Raw genomic sequence first — 19,958 nt, 5'->3', positions numbered from 1 at the left:
GTTTTACTTATGTCATTGATCCTCACCTATTTCCATATTATTGATATTTGCACTAGGGTGATCGTTTAGAGTCTACGTCCCAATCCTACACCTATTGACCCATGTGATCAAGCCACAGCCTTTCTTAATACAGTCAAAGAGCCAAGGAATAGTCAGAGAATGAAGAGAATGCTTGTGGATGAGTCTCTATGGAAGTATTCTAAGACAACTATTCAACAGAGATCTGCTCTCTTCCTTTGTGATTCTAGGCAAATCAGGGAACCTTCCTTTGCCTCAGTTTTCTCACCTATAAAATGGGGATAATAGTAATATCTACCTCCCAAGGTTTTAGAGAAGATCAAATGAGTTACGATTTGTGATGGCGCTTTGCAAATCCTAGTCTCTATAGGAGGGCTAGTGGTGTTGTTGGTGTTCTGGGAGCAATGACCGGGAGCATCCCAAGCATTTCGATCTAGTCTTCACTGCTCATTTTTGATGAATCACTTGGGTATAAATGACAGAAACAGAATGAACAGAGAAGCAATACTAAAGATCCTGGAGTCTTGGTCAGAAAACTTGGCACAGATGGCATTTTCATCACTTTTGTCCATTTGAGTTACAGTAGAAGAAAAAGGAGAGAGCCTGAGATTTAGTAAGCATCTACTCTGTGCTAGGCACTTTACACACATTATCTCATTTGATTCTCCCAGGCAGTGCTATTATTACTATTTTAGAATGATGAAGTTGAAGCAAAGGTTAAATGATTTGGCCAGGGTCATATAGCTTCTAATTGTCTGAGGCTGGATTTGAACTCAAGAATTCTGGAACTCCAGGCCCACTGCTCTAATTTCTGTATCACCATCTGCCTGTAGAGGCATTTAGGATGTGAACTGAGAGAGTCTGTATGAGGGAGAAAAGGAGAGAGAGAGAAAGAGAGAAAGAGAGGGGGGAGAGACAGGGGAGAGAGATGGAGAGAGAGGGAGATGGAGAGAGAGAGAAGGAGGGAGGGAGGGAGAGAAAGGGAGAAAGAGAGAGAGAAGGAGAAAGAGAGAGAGAGAGAGGAAGATGGAGAGAAAGAGGGAGAGAGAAGAGGGAGGGAGGGAGGGAGGGAGAGAGGTAGAGAGAGAAAGGAAGAAAGAGAGAGGGGGAGAGAGAGAGAGAGGGAAAGAGGGAGGGAGAGAGGGAGAGAGAGATGGAGAGAGGGAGATGGAGAGAGAGGGAGAGGGAGGGAGAGAGAGACAGAGACACAGAGACAGAGAGAGGGAGAGGAGGGAGAGAGAGAGAGAGAGAGAAACAGAGAGAGAGAGGGAGAGGGAGGGAGAGAGACTGCAGTTTTCTTTCCTTCAGATTGTCTTATTTGAATTCACTTGTGGCCATTTTTGGTGATTTAAACTGTATCGCCTAAGCTGGTTATTTGAATTGTGGCTAGAGGTACAAAACTCCTTTCTCTAATTCCCTGCTGACCTGATGCACAGCCAATACTGGCAGACAAATAAACTGACCTTTGCAGGTGATTGGGCCCCCCTCCCTTGCTGACATTATCTCCAGCCCCTTGGGCACTGGCCATTCCTTTCCTCACCCTTTAAGGAGCACAGGCAGAATGGGGAGAAACCCCTGCCAGCTGGGGGCTAATTCTATCCAGGCTTTTTGATTAAATTGGTGCAAAGGTCAGAAGAGCTTAACAGTGGGGCTCCACCAAGACAACCCAATCTGGTCAGTGCATTTAATTATCCTCATCAGCAGAGGTGTAATGAAGGGCAAATTCATTTTGTGTGTTGTGGGGTGTGTGTGTGTGTGTGTGTGTGTGTGTGTGTGTGTGTGTGTGTGTGTGTGTGTGTGTGTGTGTGTGTGTGTGTGTGTAGGTGTGGTTAGAGTGGAAACTAGAAAGGCAGGCAGAAGGGATGGGGAGCAAAAGACGGTCCAACCATGGGGTACGATCCCAAGGGAGAATGGGACAGATGAGTGCTTGGCTCCATGGGGTTCTGGTGGAAAGGCTGCCCCCAGCACTAGGACTCTGGGACTGGTGGGCTCTGGTGATGGAGCTGTGTAGCTGGACCAGGGAGGGCCCAAGGGGCTAAGGAGCAGAGAGGAAGAGCCTCTTGTCAGCATCCTGGAGCAAAGCCCTGTTTCCCTCCTACTAGTCCCAGCACTTTCCACCACTCCCTCCTTTGTTCCTTTTTATTTCTCATTAATCAATCCATCAAGAACTGGTCAACACTCACTGCGGCCCAGGTATGGGATCCTCTCTGGGAATACAAATCACAGCTGTCAAAAGGAAGCCGGTCCCTGCCCTCAGGGAGCCGTGTTCCAATCAGGGAGGTACCCAAAGAGCTACGGCTGGAAAGGACCAAGAGGCCACTGAATGCACTGGGGATCCTGAACTTGTTTTTAAAAACAATTTCAATAAACCTGGTTTTCTTTGTATATTATGTGTGCTAAGCATCTGCTAAGATGATTCTGAGGAGCCCATGCCTATCTGTCAAAGGGATACCTGCTGTCAGAAAGGTGAAGAACCTCTGATCTGATTCAATTTCTTTATTTTACAGATGAGGAAACTGAGGCCCTGGGTTACATGATCTTGCCAAGGTCACACATACAACAGTAGGCACATATGAGATACAGTAAGATTAGAGGTTGAACAGAAGAGTTTATGTTTGATACTAGTGGTAACAGAGAGTCACTCACACACACACACACACACACACACACACACACACAGAGGATATAACATGCATTGCCCTACCTTCTACTGGCTAAAGGTAGATCCCATCTTAGACACTCAATGCCTGGGTGCCCCTGGGAAATAGATCTAGACCTTATATTTGGTTGTTTTCATGCTTCCCCTCCCATTAGACTGTGGGTGTGTGAGAGCAAAGAATGGCTTTTACCTTTCTTTCAATCTCCAGTGCTGAGCACATAGTAGGTGCTTAATGAATGTTTATGGACTGTCTATCTCAGGTTCCCCATCTCCAAAGTGAGAGAGAGTTGAAGTCAGTATCCTTTAACGTTCTCCCTAGTTCTATATCTAGGATACAAAAGTCTTTGAGGAAAGTTCTTTATTCTCATTTTACAGATGAGGAAACTGAGGCTGACAGTGGTTAAGTAACTTTCCCAAGGTTACACAGCTAGTCAGAGTTTGAGGAATGATTTGAACCCAGGCCTCCTGACATCTACTGCTATGTTGCCTCCTCAAAACTCTAAAATGATAAGTTAGAGCTGATTTGCTTATTCACATCACTAGGGGTTTCTCATCTGGGAGCCCTGCCTCCACCGCACCAAATTTCCAATATTGCCCCGTACAAAGAAAGGAAGGAAGGCAAAGAGGGAAGAAGGAAAAGGAAGGAAAGAATGATAGAGGGAGGGAGAGAAAGGGAAGAAGAAGGAAGGGAGGAAGGAAGAAAAGAAGAGGAGGTTAATAGAGGGATGGAGGAAGAGAGGAAGAAAAGGAAGAAGAAATTAAGGAAGAGAAAAAGGAAGGAAGGGAAGGATGGAGGAAGGAAAAAGACAAGGAAAGAAGAGAAGGGAGGAAGGAAGAAGGAGGAGACAGAAGAGAATTGAAGAGAAGAAACAGTTAAACAAAACTGTGATCTAGGACTGTGCCTGACAGAGCGTGCGACAGTCTACAATTGTCAAATGCCTTTCCTTGGCAGAGAGGAAGGAAGGAGGCTTTAAACCCGAGGCGTCTGGAACCAGTCTGGGACACTGGATTTGATCTGAATTCTATCGTCCCTCGGTGCTGCCTTGGTTTACATTGTTGCCGTGATGGCACATAGATCATTCTCTTAGTTCTGCTCTCTCTCCTCTGCATTCGTTCTTTCAAGTGTACCCCGGGCTTTCCAAATTCTTCTCATTCATCATTCCTTATGGTGCAATAATATTCCATTACCTTCATATGCCATCATTTGTTCAGCCATTCCCCAATCATCAGATCTACAGCTGTTGCTGGAAGAGACTCCAGGTGCCATCTAGTCCCAGAATTTCATTTTACCAAAGCGGAAACTGAGGCTGAGGGAGGTCAAGGGACTTGCCCAAGGCCATGTCAGCAGTAAGCCTATGAAGGAGGCAATGTGAGTGCTTTCAACATGATTTTATAGATAAGGAAATTGATGTTCAGGGAAAAGAAGAGATTCATGGGGGGTCTAGGCAGCTAACAAGTGCTGAAGCACAAAGTGGAGGCCAGACCCCCCTCTGTAGCCCTTCCTTGCTGGTTTGGTACCATGATGCTTTCTCTCTGACCATCACCCACCTCTCCCTTCCAGTGGGACCTTGGACTCTGCCTCTGGGTCACCCAGCTTAGCTTTTTCTGTATCTAGCAGGGACCCAGGCATCTACATCCCTTCCTGGACAGCTCCCTACTATATCCCCAATCAACTAACACACTAAGTCAACAAGGAAGAATGGTAAAGGAAACTGATTATAGTGAGATTGGTTTGAAAATGGGTTCTCTTCACCCATCAGAATGCAAACTTCTTGAGGTCAGGAATTATCTTATTTACTTGTATTTGAATCCCCATTGCACAAAACCTGGCACATAGTAGGCACTCAATAAATATGTTCTCTCTCTGTGTCTTTCTCTCTTTCTGTCTCTCTCTCCCTCTCTCTCTGTCACTCTCTCTGTCTCTGACTCTCTCTCCCCCCTCTCTCTGTCTCTGTCTCTCTCTGTCTCTGACTCTCTCTTCCCCCTCTCTCTGTCTCTGTCTCTCTCTGTCTCTGACTCTCTCTTCCCCCTCTCTCTGTCTCTGTCTCTCTGTCACTCTCTCTCTGTCTCTGTCTCTGACTCTCTATCCTTCTCTGTCTCTGTCTTTCTCTGTCTCTCTGTCAATCTCTCTCTGTCTCTCTCTTTGTCCCTCTCTGTCTGTCTCTCTTTGTCTCTGTCTCTGTCTCTCTGTCACTTTCTCTCCCTCCCTTCTCCTTTCCATTATAACCAATTTAACAAGCATTTGTGAAGTATCTCCTATTAAAAGATCGACTATAGGCCAAGCACTGTGGTTAGTGCCAAGGATACAAAAATAAAGATTAAATACCCCTTGCTCTCAAGGAGCTCATGTTCAATTGAGGGAGACACACACACACACACACACACACACACACACGCAGACAAATAAACACTAAATGATCTGAGGATGGAGAAACTCAGCATGAAGCCAGGTAGGACTCTGAGAGACCCGAGTCTCCTTTGGGATCTGAACAAGAGGCCGGCGCTGTCCAGATATGAACAGAGGGGCACAGCTTCTGGAAAGGCATGGAGGTAAGAGATGACATTTACAATTGGAGGAACAGCTGACTGTTTAGTCTGCCTGGAAAGTAGCCTAGTGGCTCAATAGGCAATAAGGCTGGGAGAGTAGGTTGGCCAAGCGATTGGCTCTGGAGGCTGAAGAAGAGGAAGCTGTGCCTGAGCCTGTGATGGTAGAACTGTGGGCTGGGCCGATGGTGGCCCCACCACAGAAATGGGGCCGTTTGGAGAAGGAGGAGGTTGGGGAGAGTGACTATGAGTTCAGGTTAGAGCACGTGGAGTTGGAGATTCTCTGGGCTGATCAGGGCGACTGTATGGAAAAGGAATTCAGGCAAGAAACCAGGATCTGCCATCCGAGACTCAGGAGGGCCAAGATGTTCACTGAATCCATGGGAGCCGAGAAGACTAGTGAGGGAGGGTGTTCAGAAAGAGGAGAGAAGCTCCCCTGCTAGAGCCCTGGACATAGATACATGAGGGCAGGCGATGGTCAGGTAAATGAGGAGGGAAAGGAGAGAGAGCAGTAACGGAAGCTCAGGGAGGAAGGAGCACCAGAAGGGAGGGGGAAGTCAGTCATTTCAAAAGCTATAAGAAAAATAAAGCTGGGATAAAGATGCAGAAAAGGCCACTGGAGACAGGGATTAAGTAATCATGGGTAATGGGTAGATTTGTTTGGCTTGACTCTATTCATTAATTTTCTAAAAAGAGCTTTTCTTTCAGTTAGTAGCAGAGATTAAGGAGGGGGAGTTGCTAGTGACAGCCTTGCCAAAAAAGAAAAGAAAAGGACGACTAGAAGGTTGAGGAATTCTTTTAAAATGCTCACAAGGAAACGAAAGGAAAGAAGCACCGACAAGCAGGACAGTTTTGAAAGTAACATGTTGAAATTATCTGTACTTTTTACAAAACACCAAGTTGTAATATTCATGGTTTCACATAGAGTCATCTTTTTCTGTGCTGCTTTGAAGGTGTGTGTGTGTGTGTGTGTGTGTGTGTGTGTGTGTGTGTGTGTGTGTGTGTGTGTGTGTAAAGATTAAAATAAGAGACATATCCATTTCGTGGCCATAGACCGTCCCTCAGCCCATTTGCCAGGGGTTGGAAAGTGCAATCACTGGCAAGAAACTAGAAACAGCCAGGAGATGGACTTTCTTGGAGTTACCTAGTCAAAGGGAGCAAAGAAAGAGGATGAGAGTTTGGGAGGAACACTAGATATCAAGGTCAAGTGAAAATTCTTTTAAGCATGAGAAGGACCGGCCGTATCTGTAGGCACACATAAAGGGGAGAATGAGCAAGAGAGGGCAAGATGGAGGGAACCAGATCCCAGAGGAGACAGGAGGGAAATGAGCCAAGGGTGCAAACAGAGGGTTGGACCCCAGTTAGAGCAGCAGCACCTTTGGTGCTAATAGTAAAGAAGGAGAAACCAAGAAGAAGAAGACTGGAGAAAGGGCCAATGGATTGTGGTCTCTGAATGCAATGGTGGATTATTGTGTTGTAGAAAATGATTACTACAATGACTGCAGGAATATATGGGAATACTTCTATGGACTGATGCAATGGGCCATAAGCAGAATCAGGTAAACATTCTACAACATGATGATGATATAAATGGAAAGAAAAACCACATGATGAAGATGGAGCGCCAGGAAGTTATAATGACTGTTATTGTCTATAAGATGAGATAGCAGGAGGCACCTCCTCCTCACCTCACCTCCCTCAAATTCTCTGGCAAGGCAAGAGACCCTGGTTCTAGAACGCTACTTATTATAGCCTTTTTTTCATATGTTGCTTAGTTTTGCAAAGCTTTTTTCTTCCTTCCTCTTTTTTATTATAAAGGATGGCTTCCTGGGAGAGATTACATCTTCTGGAAAATATGAGAAATGTAAAAATAAAAAAATGTCAATAAAATTTATATTAAAAACCAGAAGGGCTGGTTCTTGGCAAGGAGAAGGGCCACCTTTCTCTTAAAGGCAAGTCAAGGAGGAGAGGACTGGTGAAATTATAAAGGAGTTCTGAGGAGTGGAGTAAGAAGATGAAGGAGCTTTTGATGGATGAATATATTACCATCTAATAAACAAAACAACATTAATACACATAACACAGTTTGGGTTCCTCTTTACATTTATGCAGGTCCCATTTTATTCAAGGTTGTATTTAGGGAGAAGGAGCCCAGAATGTAAAGTCTGGAGGGACCCCAGCGTCCATCTGGTCCAACCAGGTACCCACATGGCTGGCAAGTGGTTGCTATTCAGGCTTTACTTGAGGACCTCTGAAAAGGGAGAACTCATTCTCTCCTGAGGCAGAAGATTCCACCCATGGAGAGAGCCAGTAGTTGGGAAATTTTTCCTAACAGATAGAGAGTTTGCTAGACCTTGCGTCTACACCTGGCTCAGCCTTAACTTCCCCTTTGATCTTAAATGATAATTTTGTATTTCTGGGTGCAAGTTACTTCCTGAGGCAGTGAGATTACTGGATTCTGAGGGGGTTTTCCAGCACAGAGTTTCTATGTCTATGATTCCTGATCTTCCTGAAGGAATGGACCTTGGAAACTCCATTGTTCATTTGATAGCTGCTTGTTCCTGCATGACTTTATTCAGATCTTGTTTACATAACGAGCAAATTCAGCTTGACACGGGCCACAAGTTTACTCACTGCAAAGCCCTTCATTTTTGGTCCAGTTTAATTTGAAGAATTTCTAAGTTGTATCCTTAACCTGACACAGCACATAAATAATGGATCAATCAGTCAATTAACATGCATTTATCAAGTGCTTTGGAGGGTACCAGGAACTAGGGAATTTCTGGGGATACAAAAATGAATATCTTCATTCAGGGTGTTTATAGTTTAATGGGGAAAAATCAGAGAGCAGAACAGGTAAGTTGACAAACAGCCAGTGTGATGAACTAAAGACTTCAATTTAACTATGTGCCAAGTACCATTATAACTCTGAGGCGTCACCAGGGACAGCAAAGGAGGCTGGTTCACAGCATGATCCTTATCCTCTTCTTCACCCCCAAAAGAGAGAATAGAACCTAGTCATACCATTCCTAGCTTTGCCCATTAGGACCTGCTTGAAGGCAGGACTTTCTATCAACTAAACTCTCTCTTTGGATGGAGAACATCCCAAGATTCCCTATTCCCCTTGATTTTTAATTGAGGAGATAGCCCAACATGCACAAAGATTCAATTCTCTGCTGGTCAGGGAAGTGTATAAAAATGTAGATTCTCAGACTTGATTATTACCAAAATTATGTTGCTTGAGCCCCCTTTTTAAAAAGATATTTTCTGAAACTACTAGCTAGAGACTGGATTCTACCCTAACTCTGTGTGGATTCTGATGGCCATTCTTCTTTCCGTGGAGCCCTTTGTGCTTTACTAACATCAAAAACCATTCACAACATTTCAGGTTTGAATATTTGGTTTTATGGGGAGAAGAATCAAACACAAATAGAATAAGATTAAAGGATGGCAAAGAAATCAATCAGAAACGGGTGTCAGTTGCTACCAGGCAGAGTAAGGAGCAATGAGAAGAAAAAGAAGGAAGAATATCTTTAGCCTATTTTCTACTCAAATTTTAGGGGAATAATTACTCACCAAGTTGAACATGAATTATTTTTGATTCCCATAATAGAGTATATCCCTATGACTAGCCTTCTAGGCTTATTTTATCATTTCGACTCCACATTTCAAATCATCAATTGATTCTCATGTCTCTGCCACTCAGCCCCCGTGACCTCTCCCCTCTTCACAGTCATTCAGTCAAGAAATATTTATTAAGCTTTTACATACCAGGTACTGTGCTAAGCACTGGGGATAAAAAATAAAGCACAAGAAAGTCCCTCCCTTCAAGAAACTTATAGTCTAATAGGAGAGAGGACATATAAACAACTAAATACAAACAAAATATAGATAGGATAAATTGGAGATAGGCAACAGAGATAAGACATCACAATTAGGAAGGGTTGGGAAAGGCTTCCTGTAGGATTTGAAGAAATCCAGGGGGAAGAGATGAGCAGAGAGGAGATGGGAAAGAGTCAGTAAAGATTCATAGAGTCAGGAGATGGAATGAGGTGAGACTTGAGGCAAACTGATAGGCTATTGCAAAAGTCCCAGCACGAAGTAATGAGAGCTTGTACTAAGATGGTAGAAATGTCCAGGAAAGAAGAGGTCTACAGAGATGCTGCAAAGGTGAAATCAAGGAGAGATTGTTGCGGAGGTGAAACTGACAAAAGATGTCAAACGAGGGCTACAGAAATTAAATCTATGAGAGATACTGCAGAAGTGAAACAGACAAGGACTGCTACAGAGGTGAAATAGACAAGAGATGTTGGAGAGGTGAAATGAAGAGGTGAAACAGACAAGGGCTGGTTCAGAGGTGAAATAGACAAGAGAGGATCAATTGGTGAAATCAAGGAGAGCTTTTGTATAAGTGAAATTTACAAGAGATGTTGAAGAGGTGAAACTGATAGGCCAGGATAATAGGTTAAATATGGACCAGGAGTTAGAAATAGTGAAAAATATAGGATTATTCCTAAATTTCAAGGGTATGGAACTAAGAGAAAAGTGGCTCCATTGACAGTAAAGGAAAGGTAGGAGGTGGGTAAGGCTTAGGGGAAAAGATAAGGAGTTTAAGATGTCTGTTGGACCATCAATTTGAGATGTCTGAAAAGCAGCTGGAGATATGAGATTGGAGGTTAGCAGAGTGGCTGGGGCAGGGGAGGTGGATGTACAGATCATCAGCATAGAGATATATCTCTTCTTGCTGGGGCTCCTCTCATTCTGTCCTCTCAGCTGCTTTTAAATCTCTCACCATGCAGCCTCACCAGTTACTTTGACAATGAGCTTATTTCATGGTGTGGACTACAACACCCAGAATTCTTAGCTGGCCTTTGGCTGCTTCCTACTTTATCCTGCAATGAATCAGCTCTTTTCATGGGTATGTTACACCAGGTTCTAGGCCAAGACAGATAAGAATGAAACAGTTTCCTGTACTCTAGGAATTGTGTTCCATGGGGGGAGAAACATGTCCCCAGATAAGTGAATCTAACAAGTAAACAAGAATGCAGAGGCATTCTGAGCTGTGGGGAGGACCAGCAAGTGGGGGCAGCAGAAAAGGCCTCTTGGAGTAGGAGGCCTTTGAATTGAGAGCTACGGATTCCAAGAGGGAAAGGTGAAGGCAGAGAGCCTTCCAGGCTCACAAAGGGACAGAGAAAAGTGATATCACGACACGGTACCGGGAATAGGAAGACTGGTACAAGAAGGAAATAAAGAAAACATGCATAATCGGCCTGGAGAGAGAAAATGAAGCAGGATCATGAGAGGATTAAAATACCAAACAGAAGCCTTTGTGTTTTATCTTAGAGGCAAGAGGGAGTCACGGAGAAAGAAAACTTCTTAGTTACTAGAGGGATCTGGTCAGATTTGGGCTTAAGGAATATCCATGTGGCAGCTGTGGGGAAAGATGGATTGGAGAAGGCAGGGAGCCCCTTAGGAGCTGGGAGGGTGGGAGGTGATGATGGCCTGAACTGACTGGAGAAAAGGTGATGGACAGGAGAGACAAACTGAATTTAAAGTGCTATCATTGTAAAGCTCAAAAAGCATTAAAACAAAATGATATCATCTAACTTTCATAATAGGCCAGGGTGGGGGCACATCAGATGTGCTGACTCTTTTTTTCTCCCTTAAAAAATGCTATTTGTTGTATGGGATGGCTTTCTGGGAAGGAGATAGGAGGAGAACCTATGGGGATGTAAGAAGCAGAAAATATCAACAAAGATTTATTTTAAAATAAAAAAAAAAGAACCCAGTGGTACGGTACATTTTCTGGGAGATAGAGATGGGGTGGGTGCTATTATCATATCTTCATTTTGTAGAAAACAAAACAGACACAGATCAATGAGTTGCTCAGGCTCCTTTAAATCTCCCACCATGCAGTCTCCCCAGCCAGTTTAACCTTTGAAAGAGTGGACTACAATACCCAGAATGCTTAGCAAGCCTGAGGCTGTTTCTTACCAGGCCTGCAGTGAGTCAGCTCTTTTCATAGCATGTTCTGCCATGTTTATGATGAAGTTAATCTCTTAAAGCATCCTTCATGTTTTACTTTCACCACCCATCTGTCCATCATTAGGATGTCTTCCCTCATTCCGTGAACTAGTCACCCGGGCAGGGATGAAGGCTGTGAGTTTCTGGGTGCCCAGCACAGCCCCAGCTCTCCATTGTCCAGTCTTCTTGGCCACGAGCCTCCCTGGGAAATGAGCTCAGCAGCAGAAATTGCAGATGTGAAGATTCCCCTGCTCCGGGGGCCCAGCTAGGTTTCGTTTGCGAATAGAGGCTTCGGGAGCCCAAAGCCACCTCCACACCTGGGTGACACTTGGGAGGAGGATTCTGGGATCATCCTTTAATCAAATGGGCCAAACTCCAGCTGAGTCTGTTGCAAATAACCCGAATAACCTGAAGCTTCTAGAATATCAGGGGAAACGATGAAAAGGAGCGATAAATGGGGAACGGCATGTCAGACCTCCAACAACACGATGTTCGTAACAGGAGAGAGATCAGAGGAATGGAGCAGATGAGGGAGATTTAGAAACAGCCCTCTGTGCGACAGAGTAGAAAACAGAAACCGCCAGGGAAAACCGCCCTGTTTGAGCAAACCTGCTGGGGGTCCTGGAAGGCGCCACATGGAAACCAGGCTTAGACCAATAGCCTGGATTCCACAATACATTCAAAATGGATCCACAACCCTCATATTCAAGATCACGCGATAAAAGGAGAAGAAGAGAGACCGACTCTATTCCTCTCAAAGCGGCGGGTGGCCAGGAGGAGGAGATGTTTTCTTAAGCAAACAAGAGATACGGCAATTACACAAGATCCAAGAGATCAGTTTGATTTCTTGAGACTGAAACGCTTTTGTACAGATAAAATGAAGCAATCCAGGATAAGGAGGGAAGTGGTGAATGAGGAAGAAATCTTTACATCATATTTCTCTGATAAGAGTTGGGTAGCCAAGACACACACATATACACATACACATGCACGTGTAAATACTATATGTATGTCTAAGTATGTATGCTATCTATACATACATGTATAGATATATAGTATACCTTAATATAATAAATTAATTATATAGGATATATAATATAATATATAAGCTATATAATTCAATATAACTCCTATGTATATAAGTGTTTAAGTATACACTCATATGTGTGTTGGCATGCACTATATTACAATAATAAATTCATTCTATAGGACATATAATTCATAGTTCATATGTGTATATAAGTATACACACGTGTGCAGACATGCAATATATTACTATAATAAAGTAACTCTATAGGATGTATAATTCATAGTTCATATGTATATAAGTATAGACATGTGTGCAGAATGCAACATATTACTATAATAAAGTAATTCTATAGGACATATAATTCATAGTTCATATATGTATATAAGTATACACATGTGTGCAGACATGCAATATATTACTATAATAAAGTAATTCTATAGGATGTATAATTCATAGTTCATATATGTATATAAGTATAGACATGTGTGCAGACATGCAACATATTACTATAATAAAGTAATTCTATAGGACATCTAACTCATAGTTCATATATGTATATATGCATAAGTATACATACATGTTCAGGCATGTAATATATTAATAGAATAAAATATTTCAAGAATATTATCCACATGTGTATATATACTTACATATACACATATATATGCACACTAGTTATTCTTCAATAGATAAATAGGCAAAGAATAAGACCAAACAGCTCACACAAGGTTCAAACAATGAGCCCGATTGCCAGTGAGAGAAATGCAAACTAAGACGGTCTTGAGATTTCACCTCACAAGGTGACAAATGGAATACATGACCCAAATGGGCGACGATCGATGTTGGAGGGGCTGGGGAAGAAGAGGCACCCGACATACAGTGTGTGATGGATCTCTGAAATGGTGAGACCATTTTGGAAAGCAATTTGGAATTATGCCAAGAAAGGGACTAACACGCGCATCCCCATCGAACCGATGTCCGTGTCTGGGCTTATCCTCTAAGGAAGTCATTGAAAAGGAGACAAAAAAGCCTCCTTGCACTCCAACATGTTTCCGTAAGACTTCTTAGGATCACAAGGAGCTGGAAATGCCCATCGATTAGGGAATGGCCAAACAAACTGCGATACATGAATGCAATGGATTCCTGCGCTGTAAGAAATGATGTGTGTGATGAGTGCAGAGAAGCCTGGAAAGACCTCTAGGAGCTGATTCAGAGTGAAGTCTGCAGAACCAAGAAAACAAGCTATGGAGGAAGCCCAAGAATGCCAATGAAAAGAATAATCCCACACCAAGCAATCCAAAGGAGATGTAACGAAAGTATCAGGACCAAGCAGGACTCAAATGAAGAGATGTGACAGGACCCCTCCAGCCCCTCTTTCATGGAGGCGGAGGTCCACAGGGGTTACACACAGTGCATATTTTCAGAATTTTTTAATGGATCCTTCATGTGTGTTGATTTTTTTTTCTCCCTAAAGATGACTATTTGTCAGGTGGGATGGCTCTCTGAGTGGGGGAGAGGGAGGGATACTCTAGGGATGCAAGAAACAGAAAATACCCATTATTTAAAAGAAAATATAGTGGTTTGTGTTTTGGGGGGGCAGAATGGGGGTGGAGCGGGACTCAAGGTCGTCGGGCTAACATGGATTGCCTAATTGAGCTGTAATACTCTCGGCTTCCTGTGTCAGGAGCCCCAAGTTCAGTTTGTGTCTCTGATACTTCTTAACTTCATGACCTTGGACAAGCCACATGTCCAAGCCCAGGTTGGGCCGCCATCTTCCAAGTGGGGACGGTGGCAGTCAGATGCCCGCCTGGCTGAGTCATTGGGGGAAGAGGAGAGAACTTAAACCGTCAGCCCTGCAGAAGGAGACACTTGCTAGGGCAGGAGCCTTGGGTCTGTGTGATCCCCACCTTCCTCCACATCCATCCACGCGATCCCTCCATTCAGGGCCAGCAGCAACTGAGGCAAATCGTCTCCCTGTTTTACATGCAGCATCAAATGGTTCTTTTTTATCTTCCTGCATAATAAATGTCCCCATAAAAATGTTATGGTAATGGGAAACTTTGGATGCGTTTTTCATCTCCTGTGTCACCCTCTCTCCAAAAGAATGAAGTTGATAAATGGTTTTATGTACATCTCATTTTAGAGCCCAGTTAATCTTTTTCTTATTTTAGCCTGGCTCTGTCGAATGTTCTCAGTGTTAGAGTTTTGGCCTTGGATGGTTTGCAAAGCTTAATATAAAACCGTTCTAGAAAAATAGAATCCTCCGAAGACTTTTTCTTAATAAAATTGAGTAATGCTATTTACGTGATAACAATGGCGTGATTGTCCCGAAATAAACACGATACATCATGTGCAAGGCCTCATTAAGCAACTTAACCATGTCTGTGCTTCCACTTAACGGAGGGATTGAAAGGCCTGTTTAGAAGAAATGTGTCAGCATTTCGCTAGGGAAAGTTCTAAAAACATCCCTGAAGCCGTTTCGGGATTCGCTGAGCCAAATGTTGAGGCGGCCTCGAGGGGTCCAAAAGGGATCCCCGCCGTCATCGGCCGCCGTGGAGCGAAGTCTGAACGCCTTCTGTCCAGGGGGCTCCTTGTCTGCTTGAAGAATCCACGAGTTCAGCCTTGGAGGAGACCTTAAAGGTGGAAAAGCGCATTCCCAGGGCGCAGAGAGAGGGCTGGATCTGGGCTCCCAGCCTTTCAGCTCTCCAATTCCGTGATTTGTTTCCTCATTGCCCAGCCCATTCTTCCCAATCTACTGTGCAGGCTCACGACCTGGGAGTCTCCAGTGTACCCCAGGGGTCTCTCCTCTACCCATCACCACCAAATTCTAGAGAGGGGTTACTAGGTGCCAGGCACTGTGTGAAGTGGTTTAAAATTATTATCACATTTGGTTATGATAACCCTGGGAAGGGGGTGCTGGTATTAGTCCCATTTTATAGATGAGGAAACTGAGGAAGCCAGTAGTCCCCTAGCTAGTGTTTAAGGTCAAATTCGAACTCAAGTCTTCTTGATTCTATGCCCAGATTTGGCGATCTCATACTTTCCCCTGGATTTGAGGATTATTTCCAAGTTAAAAGATTCCCGTGTCTGCAGGGCAGCCTTCTCTGCTCTCTATTTCCAGCTGCCTGCTGGGATGTCTACACCTTGATTTCCCAAAGGCATTGAACACAGAGTCAAAGCAGAACTCGGTGTCTTTTCCCTGAACCGTCCCTGGCCAGGCTCCCAGCCTCAGTTTCCCTCTCCCTTCATCCTTAGCTCCTCCTCAGCCTGCTTCCTTCCCCCTCTCTCTCCTCCCCATCCATCACCCTGACTCAGGCCCTCGTCCTGTCCCTCTTGCCTGGACCCCTTCAGCCGCCTTCCCCCAGGTCTTCCGCACGCCGGGCTCCCTCGTTTGTCACCCCGCAGCAGCCAAAGCTTTCTTCCGGAAGCCCGGTCTGGCCGCGTCACTGCCTGCCCCGGGAGCTCCCGGGTCTCCCTGTTGACTTGGATCCCAGACAAAGTGCCCAGTTTGTCCGTCAGAGCCCTCGTGCCAGGCGCGTAGTAGGGCCACATTTGGGGCTCGTCTGGGGAAGGCAGGCAGCCTCCTAATCTGCGTCCGTCCCCTCCGCTGCCTCGGCAGGCTCGGCGAGGAACGCAAATGAATCTGTCTGGGATAAATGAATTTGTCTCGGCCGTTCCAGGACTCCGCAGCACCTCGGGGCTGGCACGCTGACTGATGGGCCTGCTGGAGGAGGGGGTGGGGGCAGAGGGCTCCCCAGCAAAGGTCGGCTGCGGGTCCAGCTCTCTCTCCTGCTGCTGTGCTGCTGGGGTCGGTCATTCCAGTTGGGTCTGACTCTGGGTTTTCTTGGGACAGACGCGGGAGGGGTTTGGTATTTCCTTCTCCGGCTCATTTTACAGATGAGGAAACGGAGGCCAACCAGATGAAGTGACTTGCCCAGGGCCACTCCGCTAAGATGTGTCTGAGGCCAGGCTCAGGAAGACTCACCTTCCTGACCTCAGGCCGGGCCCTCTGTCCACTGAGCCAGCTCTCGGCTCAGGCCGGGCCCTCTGTCCAGGGGGCTCTCTCCGGCTTGGGGGACTGGACACATGTGGATTCTCAGAAGGGGCCTCGGTGATCCCCGGGATCCGACCCCATCCAAACCCTCAACTGAAAACAAAAGAAAACCATTTTCGCCAGGCGCCTCTCATGTGCTGTGGGGAGCCACAGACGGAAATAAAGCAGAACGAGCTGGCGTTCTCCCGGGCCAGCTCCCCGAGAGTCACCCCCCGGGCGCAGACTTAAAGGGGGACGAGGGGGCATTCCAGGGGCGAGGTCAGCCTGCCAGAGCCCCCTGGAAAATCAGAGGACGGCGCCGGGGATCAGGGAAGAGGCTTGTCTAGACTGCCCGAGCAGCCGGTGCCCCCCCAGGACCCACATCCACGCCTCAGACTCCAGACACTTTCCTACCAAACCACACAGGCCCTTCCCCATCTCTCCAGGGCGCCGGGCTTCCAAAGCATTCTGGGAGAAGTCCGTCCCACCTCCCCAGCCTCGCAGGGCCTGAAGCCCCTTCCCCTCGGCCTCCACCAGGGAGAGCACCAAAGGCGCCCCGAGACATCCCCGACTTTCTATTTAACTCAACTTCAGTCATCCTTGATTAGCCCCCGGGCCCGGAAGCACCTTCCCCCCATCACGTCAAGCCAAGGCCCAGGGCTCATTGTGAGGAGCATGCACAATCACCGTCTGCCTTCTGGATAATTGACCTTTTGGGTTTCTTCTCTGCTCATTTCCAGAGGAGCTCAATTACCAAATCAGAGGATGTCAGCGCTGGCAGGGACCTTGGAGACCAGCCAGCCCGACTCCCTCATTTTACTGGGGCTGAAACAGGCCCGGAGAGGAGGGAAGGGAAAGGGGGGGCCCTTGGTTAGTGAGCAGCAGAGGCCAGGCCCGCACGGAGGTCTCTGCTGACCCTGTTCAGTCATGCCAGTCTGCACCGTGGCTTTTACAGAGCTCGAGCCTTCTCTCAGACACAGATGAGAACAAAACCACAGCCACAACAAGCCACTGGGGCACGGGGGCGAGAGGGGCCGGCTCCAGGAAGCTGCCACTAAGGACATCCTCACCTAGGGTAGAGCGAGCAGGGCCGTGCCTCGAGGCACCCACCTCTGGGCACCCCTCTGGCCCTCCGTCCTGGGACTCTGCCATTCCCCACCCCCTGGGGCCATAGAGGGGGCCCAGCCTCTCTCTGCCCCTGCTGCTGGGGACACCCACACCTGCCATGAGCTCCCTCCTTCTCAGGGCTGCTCAGCATCAACACGCCTGATGGCTGCCACCATGTCTCCTCTTTCCACAAACATGCTTAGATTTTACAGTTTCTATACTGCAGTCACGCCACCAGATGGACTTACCGCTGTCCCATGTCTGAGGGCTGGATGAGTCTGCCCTTTGGCTCCTGCCATGCTGGGCCATGCAGGGGGCTTAGACCTCGCTCCACAGCATGTAGCTCCTTTAAAATCCCATTAGGAATGCCAGCTCCTGGGCTGTGATGACTTGTTCTCCTGACTTTTTAATGACTGCAAAGTTATCCATCACCATCACCATTGCCATTGCCATCGCCATCACCATCGCCATCATCATTGCCATCTCCTCCATCATCACCATCACCATCTTCATCGCCATCATCATCGCCATCACTTCCATCATCACCATCACCATCTCCATCTCCATCTCCATCTCTGTCGCCATCACCATCACCATCGCCATCGCCATCGCCATTGTCATCACCATCATCATCACCATCGCCATCGCCATCACCATCACCATCTCCATCTCCATCTCCATCGCCATCACCATCACCATTGCCATCGCCATCGCCATCGTCATCGCCATCGATCACCATTGCTCTAAAACAGAAAGAACAAATGCAGAGAGTCAAAGATGTGAGGCCTCTCTCTGTTCAAGGGCCCATGTTGACCTAGGATGGGGAGGGCATTAGGTCTGTCCTGTGAGTAGATTCTCTTTCTCTCCCATCAAAACAGCATCAAGAAAAGACAGAACCAAACAAGGTGTAGGAGCTGACTAATGCCTTTAAAACATTTTTTTTAAATTAAATTTTATTTTAAAGCCCTCATCTACTGTCTCAGCATCAATTCTGTGTATTGGTTCCAACGTAGGAGAAAGGTAAGAGCCAAGCATTGGGAACTAAGTGACTTTCCCAGGGTCATATGGTTAGGAAGTGTCTGAGACTCTATTTGTAGCCAGGACCTTCCATCTCTAGACCTGACTCTATCCATGGAGCCACCTCACTGCCCTCTGACTAGTGCCTTTTGAATGCTTCCCACTTTTTTGCCCAATCACCAATGAGTAGTCTGTATTTTCATTATTTGGCTACCATATTGGAACTCACTAAAGAATGTTTGTGTATTGTTCCAGTCCAGGAACGGGCTACGTTGCCTATGAGTCATCATGATTTTCTGGAAGCAGGTTCTCCAAGCTCTTCCATGGTGGGCATGGGGGATGCGTAGCTATAGATGGGTTAGGCGCTGGCTCGTTGGAAGGTATGCACACCTCTGTGACATGCTAGCTTACCGGGTATCCCCAGCATGCAGGAGGCCCACAAAATGCTTATTGAAGTAGGTTCATAGAAGGAGAGCTCTCAAGGTAGAGGGACCTTAGGGTCCCTCTGGTCCAGCACTGCTATTTTATAAGGGGGGATGAAGGCCCAGAGGTGGGAGGTGATTTGTTGAGGTTGTACAATCACAAGTGGAAGACCTGGGGCTGAATCAAGCTGCGTTTGTTGAATGGGAATGCTGGTGGCTCCACTGAAAGCGCAGTCGAGGGGCAAGCCGCCTAGCCCTTTACCTTGCTTCTGCCTTGGAACAACAACACACAGTATTGATTCTAAGATGGAAAGTAAGGGTTTAAAAACAACAGTATGGCCTCAATGAAATTATTATTATTAAATAATTAAATAAAAACAATTTTAAAAACAAACAATATGGCCTTCAATGGGCAAAGAGAACCATATGACCAGCCCTAGAAGAGAATCTCAGCAGTCTTCAGAGCCAGTGATATCCCCCATCAATGTGCTTGTGATTTCATCTGGGTCAAGAACTCCTCCTCTACTGATGAAGGTCTTTGCTTTCCCCGCAATTTACAGTCTTGGAGAACTGCCTGGGAGTCCTACGTGCCCCATGTCATATAGTTGATAGATATAAGCAGAAATTGAACTCAGGTCCTCCTGGGCTTGAGGCTGGCTTTCTAACCACTACAGGATGATGTTCCCCACCCCCACTGCATTTACAGATGAGAAAACTGAGCCTTAGAAAGGTAAAACCAATCAATGATCCTAAAGGACTGGGACTTAGTGCACCATAGTGTAAGGAGTCTGGAACTTCCAGGTAAAAGACCTGGGTTCAAAAACTAGCCCTTCTACTTACTGCGTGGGTGATATTGGGTAGTTGTGTGAGGTCTGTGAGCCTCGGTTTCCCTCTCTGTCAAATAGGAGGGAAAAAAAACAAACCTACTCTGTGCCAAGTCCTGTGTCTGGGGCTTTACAAATATTATCTCATCTGACCCTGGCATAGTGCTATTATTAGCTCCATTTTTACAGGTGAGGAAGCTGAGGCAGACAGTGGCAAGTGACTTGCCCTGGGTCCTACAGTAGCTAGTAAGTATCTGAAGCTGAATTTGAACTTAGATTT

General features: G+C 46.1%; 1 protein-coding gene across 1 annotated transcript in view; it reads right to left on the bottom strand.

The window, feature by feature from the left end:
• GNG12 (G protein subunit gamma 12) overlaps positions 1 to 19,958 on the bottom strand; it is a 313,983-nt gene that overhangs the window by 154,032 nt on the left and 139,993 nt on the right. Inside the window, exon 2 of the mRNA XM_056814962.1 lies at positions 17,664 to 18,158. The gene's annotated coding sequence lies outside the window, so the exon portion shown is untranslated. The remainder of the gene's footprint in view (positions 1 to 17,663; positions 18,159 to 19,958) is intronic.

The sequence above is a fragment of the Monodelphis domestica genome, chromosome 2, assembly GCF_027887165.1.
Source record: "Monodelphis domestica isolate mMonDom1 chromosome 2, mMonDom1.pri, whole genome shotgun sequence".
Lineage (NCBI taxonomy): Eukaryota > Metazoa > Chordata > Mammalia > Didelphimorphia > Didelphidae > Monodelphis > Monodelphis domestica.
The sequence above is the reverse complement of the archived record's forward strand: the minus strand, read 5'-3'. Positions and strand labels throughout refer to the sequence as shown.